Below are 20760 nucleotides of genomic sequence, written 5' to 3' on the forward strand. Positions count from 1 at the left end.
AATCCTGATCCCTTACATAAAATTGATATTATATATTATGAGTTGTCCAGTGGAAGAGATTCAAGAACTATACATAAAATTTCAAGGTTAAATTTTGTTATTTTCAATGTAGTAAAAATAATACAAAAATATTTCAATAATACACACACTAATTTAAAATTATTGGAGATATACGTTTTCCTTTTTAATTTTATTTTTTTGTCAGATAAAGTTAAAATGTGTGTTTTTGTAGTAATTTTATGTATATACTTTGACATATTTTTTAATTTTACAAATTAAAAGTTAATTTATTATAAATTAAAATTTTATTTAATAATTTATTATTAATCAATAAATTATTATATACATAGATTTGAACTCCCAAACTATGAATGTATGACCGAATACTTGATATATTAACCAAGATTTAAGTTGTCCTAGTAAGTGATAATTTTTATTACTAGGACCTTTGTCTTCTCACAGAAGTGCAATTCACCTAATACTGCACTCAATAATCATTGGCTGCTTCTATTACTTTAATGCCATAATTTAATTAATTATAATAATGGTTACATTGTTTATTACTTTTGTGCCCATTTGATAACGTGGACTTTGGAGACTATCTCTGAAAGCGATTGTCTCTGATTTAAAATGATAAATAATGTTGTATCTGTGTGCATTTAGTAGCCACGCGCCACAAGCTAAGGTAGGTTGCAATATTAACATTGTTTAATTCTACGTTATTTATTGAATATTATTTGTATTCTTTAATTATTCATATAGATGTTTGTTCAAACTTTCTTTCTATTAAAAAAATTGATTGGTGTATGCTACGCTATTATTTTATGCCCAGGATGCATGATTATGAGGGTTGCCACTTCTCATCACTCTCAGCAATCAGCATATATAGGCCATGATTAATTAATTCTATTTGATTCTTCACTATTTCATGTTCTTTTATAAGCTACTTTTCTATAAAGATTATATTCATTACACTGATGATCAAATAAAGCGATTTAGGTTGATAAAGAAATCAGTTTAGCTTCTTCATTTAAGTAAATATTAAAATATTTAAATTTTATATAATTTATTAATTAATAATAAATATTTAAATAAAATTTAAATTTATAATAAATTTATTTTTAAAATTTTAAATTAAAAGATACAATAAAAAATAAAAAATAAATTAAAAAAGAATATTTTTTTAAAATATTATGTATATACAAAAAAATCAATTAAATAAACCATCATACATATTTGTGTATAAATATTAATATTATTTAACTTATTTTTAAAATATATTTTATATTTTAAAATATATTTTATATAAATAATTAACTTTTTATGTACACGTAGTATGATTAATATTTTTAATATCAACAACTTATAAATACATCATATCCAAATTAAATAAAAAAGGTATATTTTATAATTTGAACTAACTAAGGTTATATGTTTTACATTTTTTTTTTAAATTTAGGAGTGAGACTCAAACACAAGATTTATAAATGAGAATAAAGAGACTGTACTATATGTTTAACGTGTAAAAATTGTAAAATATCTAAACACATCTCACATTAAAAAGTAAAAAACAACAAATATATAAATATATAAGCATGTTACTATTAATAGTATAGTTTAAAAAAAAAAGTATTTTCACACATCCTTTGGAAAATAGATACAATAACTTTTTCAACACTATAAGAGAAATGCCTGTAAGAGAAAACCAAAATCTCTCAAAACGAAAAATTATCACACCCATAGAAAGGGACGATATAATAAAGATATTTCACAAAAGAAATTACGAACATTTCTACCAAAAATAAAGAAACAAATTAAGCAAAAGGGAAAATACCTAATCAATTAAAAAATGAAATAAAACATTTTTATTAGTAAAGAAAAGTAAGAGAAAGAGAGATTTAAAAAAATAGCAACGGTACAAGATTATTAAATATAATTTTTTTTAGTAATAATTTATACACATATATATTAATAATTTATATATGTTTTAGGCATAAAAAAATATATAATTTGTATTTATATTTAATAGAATTATATACACATGAATTAATATAGTTTGTACTCATATTTAGTAAAATTTGTACACATAAATTAGTAAAATTTATTTGTTAAGAACAATTTAATATTATACTAATCAAATAATGACAAAAAATACTAAAAATTGCTGAATTTCAAGATTTAAAAAAAAATAGAGAGAGTAATTACCTCTTTTACAAAGTAGATATAATATAACAGTGTTTTTTTACCAAAAAAAAAAGATATAAAAATAATTAAAAAGATAGTAAAGGCTTAATTAAGTAGGTTCCACTTTGCATGTGGTTTCCAAGTTCTCGGTCAATTTGTCTCAGCTGATAGTGTACCTGAATTGAAAAGCCCCAGCTGTAAAATTAAGCACATTATTAAGGTTCTTTTTATTATATATTTATAGTAATATTATTAATCTGAGACCAAATCACGTATAGCATCCATCTCAGATCCCAAAATCTTTTTCAATTTTTCAGTTCTACAAATAATTAATAATTAATCTCTGATTGACTTGTTTCTATAAAATCTAGAAGTCATCAAGATAACAATATATTGCTTAATTACTAGTTAATGAAGCGGGGATTGACCAAGATAGTGGTAGATTGTGATAATTTAATCAAGCAAATATATATATAGAATAATTAAAATAAAAAAGATAAGATTATATTAATTGATTGTTAGGGATAGCAAATAATGATGTAATTGAGCTGTTTCACGCATGGTTTTGTGGGTCATATTTTATGAGTTGTGTGTGTGGTGGAAAGTGAGAATATCCTCCAAAATTTAATTTGCTAACGAGACATGTGAACCCCCCATGCAAATTACAAGAAACCCCACTAACCCCACCAAAAGTAACTCATTTGTTGCCTAAACAGATGACAAATTATAAACATAAATGTCAAAAAATATAATATTTTGTTGCTTTATATTATTTGGAGATCTGTTTCTTTTTTTTTTTTTAAGAATAAAATATTATTTTAATCTTAACATTTAGACCAAATTTTAATTTAGTTATTAACGTTTTAAATGTCTAATTTTAATTATTTAAAAAATTTAAACAAATTTAATATTATCTCATCCTTAAATTTAACATTAACAATTAACATATTAAAAAAATTAATAATTTAATTTTAGTATGTAAATAAAATCAACCATCAATAATTACTGATCTAAAAATTTTTTCTTTAATTTTCAAGGATTGATACTTAATTACTAGAATTTGTGATTTTTTTTATAAGAAGGAGAATTAAAAAAAAATGTTACAAAAAAAATTTTGGTTACGTTTTTTAAATATATTAAAATAAAAAGATATAACTTAACTAATAACATTGTTAGCCGTCTTTATATCATTCACTTTATTAACTATTTGTAACAAATAAACTTAATAGTAAAATAATATTGAACCTATTTAAAATTTTTTAAGATAATAATAAAATATTAAAAATATTAAAAACTATATTAAAATTTAGCACAAACATTAAATATCAAAACAATATTTTATCTTTATATATCTTTATCTTATAATAAAATTTAAATAGGTTCAGTACTAATCAATTCATGCATCTTTGTATCTCTATTTAGAAAAATAGGACAAATAAAGATTGAATTTCAAAATTTTAGTTATAAAATAGAAGTTTTTACATCATCATCATTTCATGATTCTAAAAATCTAAAGTATGAGATGGAGACATATATATAATAAAAATATATATATTTACTCATAAAATAAAATACTTATAGATATTATATATACACCAAAGATATTTCTACAGTGACAAAAAGCATCCAAAATCACGTCATTACAAATTAAAATATTTTAAAATTTAAATAAATTATTATTTGTACTCATTGACAAATGTACAATAAAATGACAATTGTAACTACGAAAGATAATTTTTGTGTGCCAAGAATACTTAAATGTTGGTTACGTACTTAATCTATTAGAATACTTTTGGCACACAGAAGCCATCTTCAGTAATTACAATTATTATTTTATTCTTATATAAATACATTTGTCGGCGTTTATATCTTTGATATGGGTATAAATGATAATTTATTCTTTAAAATTTTATATTATCACCTATATTAGCTAGATCTGTATATATAGTTGGTTTTTATTTTATGTTTAAAAAATCTTTATTTACCTTTTCTATTGTTCTTCTTGTTCTTCTAATATCCTTGGACACTACATATATAGAGTTGTGTGGCTGATGGAATTGCTGACCTAAAAGGCACTACTTATTTATATTAGTTTTGGTTTTCCATTGCTTCCTCCACTTTGAAACTAATAATCAGCTGGTGATGACTTCAAAATGCAAAAACTTGATTAGTTTAAAGTTTAAACTGCACCAATCAATTTAGGGAACAAAAGTAATTGATACATTAAACTATTAAAATATGGAACAAAGTTGAATATCAATAATGCTCGAAAGACAGTAAAAAATCATTATCTTATTTAATATTAAATAATTATTTATAATTTTAAATATAATAAATATATCATTATAAATATTTTTGTGATGAGCAAAGAAGCATAAAATTATAAATATTATATTATATAAAATAATTTTGAATATTATTTTTCTATCATCACCTACTAATATTTTGTTTGTGTGTGAAACAACTTGGCTATAAATTCCAAGCTTTCAATAGTCAATATACCAAAATGAACAGCCAGTAAAAGTCAATAAATAGAAGGCACCATTTTGAATTAATGTATGATATTTTTTTATAAATTTAACTTCAATATATTTATATAAAAAATTATTTAATTATCATTAAAAATAATTGACTCTCATAGAACAATATATGATTGAATAATATTATAAAATATTTTAATATTAATTATACATCAAAATTAAATAATTAAACATATTAAAAGAAAGGGGAGAAAAAAGTATTAATTCAGCAAATTAAAATTGTTGGAATTTAATTTTTATATCTAGCATTCCTCTCTCTATTTGTCTTTTTAAATTTCTTTCCACTGCCACTGAGATATATATATATATATATATATATATATATATATATTATATATATAGATATTATTCAGTCTACTCCGCTATGACATTCTTTATTGGGTAAGCTTATTTAATCATATTGTTAGACATGGTTCATTATTTGTCACTGGAATTCAAACCACTTATTAAACCAGTAAAAAAAAAAAAAAAACTTATTAAACCAGTTATATGTTGTTACTCTGATTTTCTTCCTCAATTTTTTGTTTGGTTAAACCATTGGATTTCTCATATAATGTTAAAACACCTTAAACGATATAAAAGTATATGATAAAGAGGAGGTGTATAAGTTAGGGTTATCAAACGGGTTAGTTCGGCCCATTTAGGCCCGATCCGTTAAGTATATGGGTTAAATGGTCTGATCCGTTTAATTCTATTTTATTTATGGGTCAGAATTTTTTAGTCCGGATTGTTTATGATCAGTCCGATGGGTTAAACGGACCAGCTCGTTTATCATTTAATTTTATTTTTTAAAAAATATTTTGATAAAAAATACCACTTTTAAGTAAAAAACTTTTAAAATAATATTTTTTCAGTTGATAGATCGGATCGAGAGAAATATTAGCTAAAATTACTACTTTTTTTGAAAAAATATAAAAAAAAAATAAACGGGTCACCGTTTAGTCCACGAGCTAGCCCGTTTAATCCGTCATTTTTTTTTGAATTTATCAGGCTCAGCCCGTTTAGCCTGAAACTTCAACGGACTTAATTTTAGAGACAAAATCCGCTTATTTAAATGAGTAAATAAACTAACTCGATAGATTTAGACCATTTTAACGGACTACGTATAACTTTACTCTATTAGATATATATATATATATATATATATATATATATATATATATATATATATATATATTATATATATCAATTAATTAAGTAACAAATTAAATGTAGTACGTATACCTTATTTTTTAATAATAAAAAATATAATAAAATAAATTTGTCATAGAATATGCCAATATATTATATGTTTAAACTTAATTGGAAGTAGACAAAATTATATAAACACTAGATAAAATTTTTATCTGTTTTATGTTAGAATTTATTTCATTTTTATATTATTTTTATCTACATATTTACTATTATGCTTTGTAGATAATTGTTACATTATAAAATTTTATATATTTATCTAGTTAATTATATGAGAATTTAGTTACAAATAGTAATATTTAGCGGTGATTAAAAATATAATAAACCATAAATATTTAAACTTAAATAAATTAAAAGAAATTAGGTCAAATGATCATACTTCGGTCTTAAAATGCAAAGTACTATACCGCAAAAATGACTATTTATCAATATATTAATAATAAAGAATTTGAATAGTGAACAATTTAAAGAAATTTTATATATTTTAATTGTGTAATAGAAAGTGAGAATTTTGAAACAAGTATATAAAAATAAAAATTTATTTATGAGGGAATGGTAATAGAAAATAAAGAGGCGATCTCGAAATAATAAAAAATGATGTTAGATGTTTTGTGTTAGTTTAAATTAAAGTATGGTTTGGTTTGGAATGAAGAGGTTTATAAATATAAATAAATAATTATATAGTCCCCTTGCCACAGTCCAAGATTTCTCCCTTAATGTCAATATTATTTGTAAATTGGGTCATTAATTTAAGCTTCATTTTCAGCATCCGAAAAGAAACAAATTTGTCTTTCTGCTGGTGTTCATGTTTTGATAACATTAAATAATAATATTCTTCTAAGTACTACGTGTGAAAACAAATGTAATGATTCTGGATGTTGAATGTATAGTTCTCAATTGAGATAATAGCATAGAATAAACATTGATGTTGATTAGTTTTGGAAAACGATGGTCATGCTTCCCCATCTCAATTATTGCTTACAATTCAAGGCATTGAATAATGTGTAAAAACATAGAAAAATAAGGTCTTAAGAGAGTTAAGAGTTATTAGTTAACCAAAATCATCAATAATTAAAGCAAAATGATCAAAACGGACCGCTTACATATTAAAGTAAGAACTAAGAACTGAATAACTAACTAATAACATGTATTTTTTATTTTGAATATGTGTGTATTTTAATCCATTTTGTGTGTAAGACCATGATGCAGGGACTCCCACAAATCGTTATCCTCGTCCTCACTCTACGAAAACCTCAAATATGTGAAATGTCTAAACTACCCTTAATCAATGTAAATTTTTTTCTTCACCAAGAATCTAGCCACCATTGTCGTGCTTTCCTTCCAACCGCTCTGCCTGCATTATTGTTGCCATTGTGCCACATCATCGGTCTTCTTTTGATACGTAGTATAAATATTTGTGATATAACAAATTTAAGTATTATTTAAAAATTATTAGTTTATATTTTTAGAATGTTTAATTTAATTTAATTTATTTTGATTTTGTTTATTTAATTACTAAATCAAGTTTTATATTTGTCGGTTTAGAATTTTCTTTAATTTAATTTAATAAGAAGTTTTAAATAGGATTAAGCATGATTTTGGTTCTAAGATATAGGTCAAAAGTTTTTTTTGTCTCTAATTTTTTTTATATAAAATCGTTTAAAACAAAATTTTAAAATCGTATTTTTTACTTAAATTTTAAAATTTTGGACCAAATTATCTATAACAAAAAAATTATAAAATAAAAAATAAAAAAGTATTTCTACTCTTGTAAAGGAGAAAGAAAAGAAGAAAAAGAGAAAAAAAAAAGAAGAAAAAGAAGTTATCCACAATCCATCTCTACCTCCGCTTCTACCTCCGTTTCTGCCGCCATTTCTTTGTATGCAAAAAAAGGTTGAAAACAAAAAAAATTTTCGACATATATTTTAAAGACCAAAATCATACTTAACCTTTATAAGCACTTCATATATTATTATAATCGTCATACGGATCGGAGAGATTAGAGGAGTGCCAAAACACTTTTTAATTTCGTGATGAAACTATAGTATGAATAAGTGAGGTTGAATGAATTCCTCTTTTATTACATCAAGAAATTGAATAAAAAATTAATAAGTCTTTTTGATTTAATTTTCAAACTATAGTTTAAACAAATTAAATTGAAAAATTATTTTTTTATTATACCAAAAAATTAGATAAAAAATAAATAATTATTTTTATATTTAATTTCAATCTATTTTTTTATTTTTTACAATTTCAATTCATCTTTCTCTATTTCAATTCTTATCTTTATGTTTATTATTAGTTATCATTTTGTATTACCGTTTTTTCATATAGTTGCGAAATCGTCATTCTTCATTGTACTGGAACGCGATTGGGACAGGGAACTAAGCAAGAAGGCACCCCCTTCATCCGTCTTATCCTGTTGATATTCTTAGTCGTTTATAAATGTAATTATTTGTCAATCTTTTAGATGAACTTTTATTATTACTTAAAGAATTTTTTTTAAATATTTTTTTTAATATTTGAAAAAATAAGAGTTGTTTGTTATTTGAATATAATATTAAAAGATCTTATTTTACCTTTGAATATTTTTATATGATTGTCAAAAAGATATTTGTTAGGTGATGAAAATGGTTACTTTTAAAAAAAATTGCTCCTTTTTAAAATCTTTTTTTTAGTGATTCTATTTTTTATTAAAAATCATTTTTCAAACATATTTAAAATTTTCTTATTAAAAGAATATTTTCATATTTCAATAATGACACCCAAATAAATACTTGATAACTTTTATTCTGTGGAAAAAAAAAATTATGATTAATGATAAAGACTGAATATTCTTTTCTTTCAATTTAAGTAAAAATCTTTAGCATATATAATATAAATGAGAAACTGTATGTCATTCATTGTTTTAAATTTTTTTTTATACTATTATCCATGACCATATCCTATATATATATTAGTCTATTAGTATGAATCTTATCAATTTAGTTCAAAAAACATGTGTGGGGTTGTCTCTTCGATTCTCTCTTTTTTTTTTTCTTAATTTGTCTCTATGACTTTATAAATGCAATGTTGGTATATTATTTTTTTTAAAAGAATTTAATTTTAATATACTGATAATATAAAATACTTTATACAGCTATATAATCATATTCATTTTTTTAGATGATCATTCACATAGTTAATATAAAAAATAGCTATTTTTATTAACGTAATATTATATAATTAAATATACATTTAAAATTATTTTATACTGATAATATATCAAAATTAAATTCTTTTTAAAACTCTACCTAGTTTGAATCGAGTTTGTGTCGGTCAATCATCATTGAAAAAAAGTTATCAATTTTATTGGAAATTAAATACATACTCAAAACTGATGAGGTCGTGCTATATATATGTGAACAAGCACTAAATTAAATCACTCACATTCAATAAAAGAATTTTACGTTATCAATTTTACGTTCCCATAAATTCATGTAATGTGCATTTCCTTAAGATTTAATATTTTGATTCCATTATATATATTACAAAATGGCTGAAATGAAGTTCTAGCCAATTTTATTTTATTAAAAAACTAAAAGAATAGATTCTGTATAAAGTTATAAACTCAGAAAAGAGAAATCAAGACACAATCACAATCTCATCATCCATAATAATCATATAATTAAAGTAGGGATGAAAAGAAGGGATTATGTTGATTGGGATTTGATTTTGTTTTCTAGGGTTTATTTAATTAGTGCTTTGGTAATATAAGAAGGAAAAAAAAAAAAAACGAAGACAAGAGGAAGTGGAAAGAGATGTAGGGAATATATGGTATCTACTGTAGATTTATAGGCACATGCAAACTCTTACACATGCTTTATATTAAGAGAAAACCAAATATTAAAATGATATAATGTTAGAGAGATTAAAAAAAAGTTAAAATTTATTTTATTTTATATTTATTAATTATTGTTATAATTAATAAATATTAAATAAAATAAATTTTAATATTTTAACTATTTTTAGTTAATTTTTTTTGTTATAAAATATTTGTGATATATAAAACACTTCTAAAATAAAAAAATATTTATTACAATAATAGTAATGAATTAATGATAATAATAAAACTATAAAAGTTTTCCACCACGTAGCACCACCACCAGTTCCAAATCCAAACAACTCAACCAAAATCCCATTTAATTAGTATATTATATATCATCAGATTCTCATAATTTAATTTTATTTATTTTAATTGGATTCGGATATGTGTATATTATACACACGGGGACTTGAGCCTAACTTTCAATATCTCATAATTGTTAAGGTTGAGAGTTATTAAGAATTATTGAATTTTGAAAGTAGCAGTATTAATATTTGATATAACTTTTTAAGAAGTTATTTAAAATTTTATAAAAAAGTTAAAAAATAATTTTTTTATAATATTATTATTTTTTTATTATATTTTTATAAAATAAATATTTTTAAAATAAAAAATTTAAACATAAAATAATTTATTTATAAATTATTTTTAATATAATTATTTATTATTTAAATTATTTTATCAAAATAAATTTAATTAAGTTGTTTACCTAACTGACCAAAATAATATTTGACAGATCCTTATGCCACAACTATCTGTACTTTTGGAGATATACAGAAAAAAAAAAAGAAGAATAACAGAAAGAATCTTCCAAAATTCTTTTAAGAACATATATCGACCGTGAATCAATATCATCGTTCCTCACTGTAACTAGATCTAACATCAACTCCGATCCTCTATTTTCTAGGATCAAATTGGCGGATAACAATTAATTTAAAAAAAAAAAAAGAAAAACTTGCATAAAACAGATAGTTATAAATTGTCACAATTTTATTTTATTTTTTTTGTACATACAATTTTATTTTTAAAAACAAGGAAAAAATAGTAGTGGTTATACTAGAGATTAATGCAAATAGGTATGAAATCCTTTATTAACTTAAGGTGTTTCATCAAGTGTCATAAACTGTTTAGTGATAGTTTGAAACCGTCACAAAACTCTTATAAAATCGTGACAATTATTTTAGGTTCCTGTAATGTATTTTTAGTAATAAAATTTGAATTTGAAACTCATATATATCGTAAATATATTTTATAATAATTCGCCAATAGAATCGAAGCAAATTGGTCGATCAAACCACTAGTTCAACAAAAAAACGATATTTAATATGATTTGGTCTTTAACCAAAACTATCCCAGCATTAATGAACCAATGAAAAGCTAAAAAATCGATGGAGAATAAATAAATCAAACGAAACTAAAACTTAGATTTTAGGTGATCCGTTTAGTTTTTAATAGTGTTCTGGATAAGATTTGGAGTAGACTAATAAGTTGGAAATGGAATTTACTCAATTATTTGCTATTTGGAGAAGATATCTCTTAGTTTGAGATGTGGGTTAACGAGATGTTATTTGTGGGATGGATTGTGTGAAAGTGTTTAATCTTGTTACTAATCACTAAGATGATTTTGGGTTTATTGATCAATTGGTGCTCAAAATAAGAGATATCATGCACTGGAATCAGCATGTTGACTTTCGTTTGATTATGAGAGATGCAAACATGGTGGCGGACACTATGACAAAGATGGCGATGAAGTTACAACTTCCTCATGTGGAGCTTTCTTCACCTTGTGAGGAGTTTAAGAATAGTCTTAAACAAAATTATTTTTTTATTTAAGCAGTTTTTTTATTTAGTTTATTTAAGTAAAAAAAAAAATTAGAACTTAGATGATGCTTGAATTTAACAAAAAAAAAAAGGGACAAAAAGAAGATTTCCAACCCTAACCCATCTACCCACCAAACTCATTCTTAACATCCTTGAACAATACCTCTTTCTACTTTGTTTCTCTAAGACTCCGTCACATCTCCTCTTGTCAGGAGTAGAATAAAAACACATATTTTTAAAAGACTAGAAGCTCAACAACAAATTGACTACAAATCAGAGAGTGGCAAACACTATGACCTCAAATGCGTACGTTGAGAGAGAACAAAATGAATAAGGTACATATAGATATGTGGACAACCAGTGGTGGAGCTTAGTTCAGACAAGAGGGGGCCACGGCCCCCCAAACTTTTTATACAAAAATTAGTAGTACTTTTTCAAAAGATAAAAAATAATTCAATTGGTTTAAATACTTTATTATGACTTAAAGTACCCAATAAATTTAATAAGCAACACTCTTTCTACCTTTAAGTTTAAATATAAAAAATTAGATATTTTTATTTATTTAATTTAATATTATTTTATATTTTACTATTTATTTAATTTAATTTTTTATATGATAAAAAATAATTGAATATTCAATAAGTATTAATATTATTGTATTTGTATAAATTAATAAAAAATTCAATAAATATTATAAATTTTAATATTTGTTCTTCTAATGTCTTCTTTACATATTCTACAGGATATATATTCAAATAAATATTATAAATTTTAATATTTGTTCTTCTAACTTCTTCTTTACATATTCTACAGGATATATATTCAAATTTTATTATAAAATAATAATGAAAAATTAAAGAATTGATGCATTTTTTAAGAGGAAGACTAATATTTAAGAAGGAGAACATATAATTTTTACAATATCAACACATGTAAATAGTTTTTCTACTTTAATGAATCGCGAAAAAAGTGAGATACAACTTTTAAAAGTTCAAAAAGTTACATCTGATAAGTTTGACCTTAATTTTTTGGAACGAGACCCTGAAAAACGGCTTTAAATTTGGCAATATCACCAAAACCAGAGAAATGAGATTAGACGAGCTTATCTTAAATGGAGTCCATATCAAAAGCATTTTGACAATTATCTTCTATGTGGCCCCCCAAAATTTTATTTCAAGTTCTGCCATTGTGGACAACAACGACATATACATGAGTGGAATAGAGAGGCAGAGTAATAATGAGTGAGCCTAAGAGGGAGAAGGTAGCAGAGCAACGAGAATGACTTGAAAGGATAGACGATGAAAGAAGGAAGACAGTGGACATCCATAAGGGAGAAGTGAAGTTTTGAGGGAGAGGAAAGAATAAGAGTAAATGATTAAATTAGTTTTTGAAAAATTATTTATTCTCTAAATTGGTCTTTAAAAATTTTTTTTAATTAAATTTATCTTTAAATATTTTAAATTAGTCATGTTAGTACTTTCATCACTTTATTTATTAATTGTGTCAAAATTTACTAATGTGACACATTAAGTAACACTATAACATACACTTAGAAGTCGTAATTGACTATTAACATAATTAATTTATAAAATTAGATAAAATGAATCTCGAATTGAGGAATTCCAATTATATCAAGTTCTCCTCCTAAGTAGGTTTTGATTTGATCTAATTTTATAAACTTATTATGTTAATAGTCAATTAAGACTCATAACTATGTATTGGAGTGTCACATATAAATTTTGACATTATCAACAAATAAAGTGACAGAAGGACTAACATGACTAATTTAAAAATTTTAAAAGACGAATTTGACTAAAAAAAATTTTTGGAGACCAATTTAAAAAATGAGTGATATTTTAGAAATTAATTTGACCATTTACTCGTAAGAATAATGGTGAGATGGACTAAGTTTTTTTTTAAAATTTTTTTTTATATACTTCAAACGAAACTCAACCCATGAAAGAGGAGTAGAAGAATCAGAAGTAGATAGACTATTCCTTTCAGTATTACCAAAAGAAAAAAGAAAAGGAGCCACTCAGATAAAAACGCTGAAAATGTCTTTTTATAAAGATTTTTTTTAATAATTAAAATTTAACATCTATAATTGATTAAATCATGTTATTTTTGTCAAAATTAGGCTAGACAAATTGATTTGACCGAAAAATGATGAATCAAATCTTAAACTGGTCTAAATTAATATTATTTTTAATAAAAAATTACTACAATACCCTTATTATAGAGAATGATTAAAATTAATATAGAATTTTCAAAATTAATATATATAATAGAAATATTTTAGTTATTTTCTATAATAAGGTATTGTAGTTATTTTTTATAAAAAATAATATTAATTAATTTAGACCAGTTCAAAATTTAATTCACTATTTTTTAGTCAAATTAATTTGTCTAACTTAATTTTGACAAAAATAGCACGATTTAATCAATTATAAATGTTAAATTTTAATTATTAAAAAATATCTTTATAAAGAGAGATTTTCAGCGTCTATTTAAGTGGTTCCAAAAAGAAAATGCAAACAAGCAAAGCAAAAACAAAATTACAATTAATATAGCACTTCCAGCCACCTATTTGTATCACCATGGAGTTGTCCTGTAGCCACTTTTATTCACCTTCATGATTCTAATGGACTCAATGTTTACTGTACTCTTTTGCCTTTTTTTTTCTTTGAATATGTTAGTGTCCATGAACTTCACTCCCACATTTTGTATTACTTGCCGAACCATATGTGTTTTATTTTTCACTATTTTCAAGTCCCAACTTGTTCCTATTTTGCCATTCATCCAATCTAGAATATCTTTGTTCTCTAGTATAAATGCCACTTTTTTTTTTCTTTTAGTCTCACATCCTCAATTATAAATTGTAGTACTATTTCCAGACTTGCAAAAATAACTTTTTTATTAGATTTTTTCAGTAATCATACCTCCCAAAAAATATTTAACTAAATCATATGAATTATTAACTAATTTGAATTGGTCGAGTAGTAAGCTCACTTATCTGCTTAAGCAAGTACTTCTCTCCTTAATAGCTTCTCTTTTGTATTCAAACCATCCAAAATTGCAAACCATGTCGTCATCTATCCTTGGTATAATTAGTCATCTCTAAAATCCGTCAAAGATATGCTTCCTATTTGAAATTTCATGTATTTTTTCAAGCGCAGCATCATAGAATGACTTAAGAGTTGTACTCACCATCTGTATTATGTGTCCATGTCATGTTATCTTTGTAACCTACACAAAGAAAAACAGAATTTAAAATACTCTCTAATCTTTTAATTTGTGCTTTTTCCCTCTCGAAAAGTTCTCTCTTCCATTAAAGTTGTTAGACCTATGATGATCCAATCTATATACCACACTCACTAATATTACAATTCTTTTGTTTGAGACTCTATACAAGGTTAAAAATTTCGTCTCTAACTTTTTGTCTCAAACCTATATGTGATTATCGCAACAATTAATAAATACTAAATAAGGCAAGTTATGACTGTTTTTGATTGATTTTCTTTGATTATCAAATATTTTCTTACAACCTCAATCACAAAACTAAGATTTCTCTTTACACATTTAATGTCAATTGGCATTTGGGCTTAATAAAACCTTTATTTTTGGTAATATCAATTTTCTCTTTAGACTTCATATAAAACACTTATTTTTTTTTTCATAAGGCTTGATTTATTTTTGGTAATATCTTTTTTTTATCTTGAATTACACTTGTCCCTAAAATACTAATACAATACATATAATTTAAAATAAATTTATGGTAAAAAAGATATGAGATATAATTTTGTTTGAAGAAAAAAATAAAAATACTATTAAATTAATAAAGATATTTTTCAGTAATATATTATTCTTTATTAATTATTCTATAATATATAACATAATATTATGAATTATATATGTATAAAGTTAAATATATTATTTTATTATGAATTAGATATTTTAATCAATTGACTTCTAAATCTATGAACGAATAACATGAGCTATTAGTGGGGAAAGAATGTGTCGTCCATGGATCAGATTTCACTGTCATTCATCATTTCAATGGTGGTTCTCAATCAACTCTGAACTAGGAATCCGTCAATTCTAAGATTTTTTTTTTCATTTCGGTTTTGGTGATGAAGATACCATCTGCCAAACTATTGCATGTGCAAAAAAACATGGGGTTAGCCTGAATAATAATAATAATAATAATAATAATAATAATAATAATAATAATAATAATAATAATAATAATAATAATAATAATAATAATATATGTTGAATTTAATTTGCAGTTGCACCCATAAGGTGTATTACGAGATTCTAATAATAATGTGAAACATTTTATATTGATATAATGATTTTCCGGGGCTTACCTAGAACCGGACGGTGGTTGGACTTGTTTGAGGCCCAAGCGCTGGAGGAGTGTGGTCTCCGACTTGGTTTATGTCTGGGAGCCGCCTCCAAGTTGTGTGTTCCAAGAGATGGGGGGTGGTACCTGCAAAGACACTCCGATGCCTAAGTCAGCATGGGGTAAAGCAGGTTTAGAATGTATTGGAACTTAGAGATACCTGAGGGGTGTCAGGGTATTTATAGTGGTGATCCAATAACCACCGTTGGAGTAGTGCCACCTTTTTAGGTGGATAACCGTCCCTTTATCTAGGGATTGTTGGGATATGGCTTCTAGAAGTGGTTAGAGAGATTTTTAGGGGCAGTTACTTATTTGAATAAGTGTTATCTGCCAGCTATCTCTTGAGCCCGACTTCTTTGGAAAGAAGTCTGTGTTGAGTCCGACCTCTTTTGAAGAGGTCGGTGAATAACGAAAGCCAATCTTTGGATTGGGCCTTTTGGCGTATTTGGACTTGGGCCATAGCGTTGGGTCAGGGTAGTAACAGTGCCCCTACTCGAGTCCAATCTCTTTTGCCTATGAGTTGGATTCGAGTATTGAACTTGGTCTGTAGCTGACGTGACTTTTAAAACTGACGTGATTTTAAATTTCTTAACCGCCAAGTCTAATCAAACGTCACGTCTGTTGGGGTTTTCGCATTTACACGTGGGAGCAGTTACATTGGTAACAGCGCGTTTCTTTAATGATCGCGTCAATTTACCCTTATGCCCCTGGCGTGCTATAAATACTTTTCCCTCTTTAAACGACTTGTTTTTGGCCAAGTCTTTTTTCTAAGACTGATTGGTACAACTCGTTCTTTCTGAGTTATTTAAGGCTTGTAGGCTTTGTATGACTGGTTTTAGCACATCGTGCTTAACCAGAAAACATTTCTTATCCTAATTTTGTACAACTCGTTCAGTTCGAGCTGTTTTGAGGATGCATGACTTGTTTTAATACAAATCACCTTTCTGAAACTTATTCTGATTTCTTACGACTTGTTTTGATACAAATCGTTTATTTCAAAACTCGTAATTATTTTTTAGTATAACCTCATCTAGCTCGTTCGATGCGAGTAGTTTTAAGGTCTTACGATTTGTTTTATTTCAAATCGTTTAATTAAAACGTGGCTATTTCTTGATCTAATTTCATACAACTCATTTAAATTCGAGCTGTTTTTTAGGACTTCACAACTTGTTTCAAGTACAAATTGTTTATCTTGAGTCCTTTTAAACTATCAGATCATCTTTATAACCATCGGACTTCGTTGCTTTATCCATTATGCCCCTGCTCGAGGTCGAGCTTTATGAAGTCGGACTCGAGCAATCAAGCAGAAAGGATTTTCGAATGAACCCTTTTTTTGTTGAACTCATTCATTCTGAGTTTTCTAGATGACTTGTTTTTTATACAAGTCACTTTTTTGAAGCACAACTCGTTATATATCAAGTTGTTTTGCACAATTTAAATTACTTGGATCATATGGTTATTTTTTACTCGATTTTGTTCAACTCATGGGCTTGAGTTGTTTTAAATCATCAAGCCGTATTATAACCATTGGACACCAATTTATACCTCGTCGCTTTATCCGAGCGACCATTGAAAAGGCCAGCTTGTGATTTTTGCGCTTTATCGGGCATAAATTGGCGCCTTAGGTGAAGGGATTATATGCTTATTCCCTCCCTTTTCTAGTTTTTACAAGGTTGTCGTCCTTGTGTATGATACAACTTGTTTTATCCAAGTTGTTTTGGAGGATAGTTTTTACGTTTCGATTTTGTTCAAAAACGTTTACAATCCTTCCTTTTTAACTCGTTTCTATACGAGTCGTTTGAAGTGATTCATTTTGATACAAATCACTTTTAAAGCTTTGCTTTTAGATAGACACGACTTGTGCTTGACACAACTTCGTTGAAAATATGGTTGACTGGCATAACTCGTTTTATCCAAGTTATCCTTATGTTGTTGTGAATGCTAGAACGAGTTTTCTTGGAACAACTTGTTTTTGTGAAAGTGTTCCATTTTATACGACTAGGTCGTTTATTTTTAGAACTTGTAGAGATGAGATTGTGGGCTTGAGATTTTGTACGATCCATTTGTTATCTATGTGGATCGAGTTGTTAGATCGTATTTATGCCTCAAGGGGCATATTTAGTTAAGTTACTTTTGCGACTTGTTCTAAACACAACTTTTTCAACCCGTTTGGCCCGAGCTGTTTCGAGGTGTTTTCTTTCCAATTCGCATATGTAACTTCTTTCCACCAATTGGTTCCTCGTCGCTTTATCCAGGCGATTTCTATATGATCGGCCCGTGATTTTTGCGGTTTATCGAGCTTCAATTGGTGTGTGTTAATTGTAGAAAATCAATTTTCATAAGGAATTGTTTTGTCTCCTTATGTTGGAGGTGTGTTGCGACCTGGGTAGTTTTTCACCCTCGAAGTTAGACACTTTGTAGTAGCCCTTTTCTAAGATTTCAGTAATCTTAGAAAAAACCTTTTTGATCTTTGTTTTTGGAAAACCTTTTACTTGGCTGACTGTCCCTTTCTTTAAGTTTTCTTTAACAACTCGGGACAGCCTTTTGCCTTAGTGCTTTCAATAGGTTTCCTAATCTCTTTTTGGTATTCCTTACACTCAATTTTTGATTTATTGAGCTCTTATGATTTAGGTTATTTTTGCGATGCGTTTCCTTTTTTCTCGGTTTTTCTGACTTGTAAGTCAGATAATTTCCGAGTTTATTACGATCGACTTTTATAACCTCTTTACACCGACTTGTACCTCGTCGTTTTATCCTGACGACCATCTAGGTCGGTTCATGGGATTTTCACGCTTTGTCGAGCTTAAGTCGGCGCGTTTCGTAGAAAGAAAGAAAAACGAGAAGGAATTTATAAGAGATAAAAGATCTTTATTTATTTGCGAAGGTACTTTTATTGCTACTAAGGGTTTCTCACTATCTATGATCCCTTAGTCTCTACTACGATGCCTCGTTAAAAACCCTTCTTCAGAAAAAATCCTTTAATTTTTGGGGAAAAAATCATGAAGTTGGAAAAAGAGTACATCAGGGAGTAGAGTTCGTTTTTAGTACCTTTTCATGCCACGACCTTGGTAGCTCGGTGCTGTTTAAGTCAGTCACCTTGTAATAACCTTTTCCTAAGATCTCAGTAATCTTGTAGGGTCCTATCCTTTTTGTTGTCAGCTTTCATTCGCCCGAACTCAGTAGCCTGATATTTTTTCTTATCAAGATGAGGTCTTTTGCAGCGAATCTCGTAGCCATCCTTTGTCTCAAGAGCTCTTTCCTTATCTGAGTTTGCTCTCAGGTTTCTGGAAGGGGGCCACGTTCTTCTTTCGTGCTCTAGCATCATTGTAGAATGTTGTCTTTAGTTTTTAATAATTTTGGACTTAGCTTTCATGATAAGCCAGTGCCCCTACTCGAGGTCGAGCTTCATAAAGTCGGACTCGAGTATTCAGTCATGCCATTCTTGAATCTTACTATTTGTTGCTATGACTTTTACAAGTTATTTTGGACTCTCTTTTTGGGAGGTCGGATAACTTGTTTTATACTTGTTGTGTCAACTTAGCAAGGTTGGATACTTATCTCTTGGCTTGAGGAGGCATCCTTATAAATCGCCATCCTTTCTCAATTTGTTTTAAACAAATTGTTGTGACGTCGGGTTTACATCCTCTTCGTGTTGATGTTTGATTATGATCACGTTGCCCTTAAGTTATTTGTGCAATTCGTTTTAGGCTTTGCCCCTTGCCAGTTTGATTTAGTACAAGTGGCTTAATGGGGTCGGACCACGATTTGCATTTAAACTTCTTATGCCACTTTGGATCTCATCACTTCAAGTCAGAAAAAGTGTGCATTAGAGTAAGGTGCACTTTCTAGCTGTAGTATCCCTTTTGTTGTAAACATGGCACAATCTAGGTAGATTGTTTTCGAATAAGTTGAGTATGTTGTAGTAGTTCTTTTTCAAGTCTTAAGTGACTTTGTTGGATCTTTTCCTTTTGGTGTTGGTTTTCTTCGTCCGCTCAAGAAAGAAGTTGGACTTTTCTTTGTAAGCTCTTAAGGAAGTCGGGTTTTTATTTGTAGACTTGAATCCTCAGAGAGGTCAAATTATCTTCATAAGCTTGGATATTTAGAAGAGGTCGGATTCTTCTTTCTAAGCTTGGAAAGAGGTCGGGCTTTCTTTCTAAGCTTGGGGTTTTTTGACCTCATTGTAGACTCTGATCTTTAAAAGAAGTCGGAACCTCTTTCTGATATTCTTCGAGGTTTTTGACCTCATTGTAGAGTTGATCGTAAAAGAGGTCGGATTTTTTACAGACTCCAAAATGAGGTCGGATTTTTTCTTTGTCGGATACTAAAGAGGTCGGACTTTTCTTCATGAGCTCTCTAAAAGAGGTCGGATTTTCTTTGGTGAGCTCCCAACTCATCCGACTTTATTGTAAAGTCTGACCTTTAAAAGAGGTCGGACTTTTATTTGTGAGCTCTCTAAAAGAGGTCGGATTTTCTTTGGTGAGCTCCCAACTCATCCGACTTTATTGTAAAGTCTGACCTTTAAAAGAGGTCGGACTTTTATTTGTGAGCTCTCTAAAAGAGGTCGGATTTTAAAGTCTGACCTTCAAAAAGGTCGGACTTTCTTCATGAGCTCTCTAAAAGAGGTCGGATTTTCTTTGGTGAGCTCCCAACTCATCCGACTTTGTTGTAAAGTCTGACCTTTAAAAGAGGTCGGACTTTTATTTGTGAGCTCTCTAAAAGAGGTCGATTTTCTTTGGTGAGCTCCCAACTCATCC

The sequence above is a fragment of the Arachis stenosperma genome, chromosome 5 (genome assembly GCF_014773155.1).
Source record: "Arachis stenosperma cultivar V10309 chromosome 5, arast.V10309.gnm1.PFL2, whole genome shotgun sequence".
NCBI lineage: Eukaryota > Viridiplantae > Streptophyta > Magnoliopsida > Fabales > Fabaceae > Arachis > Arachis stenosperma.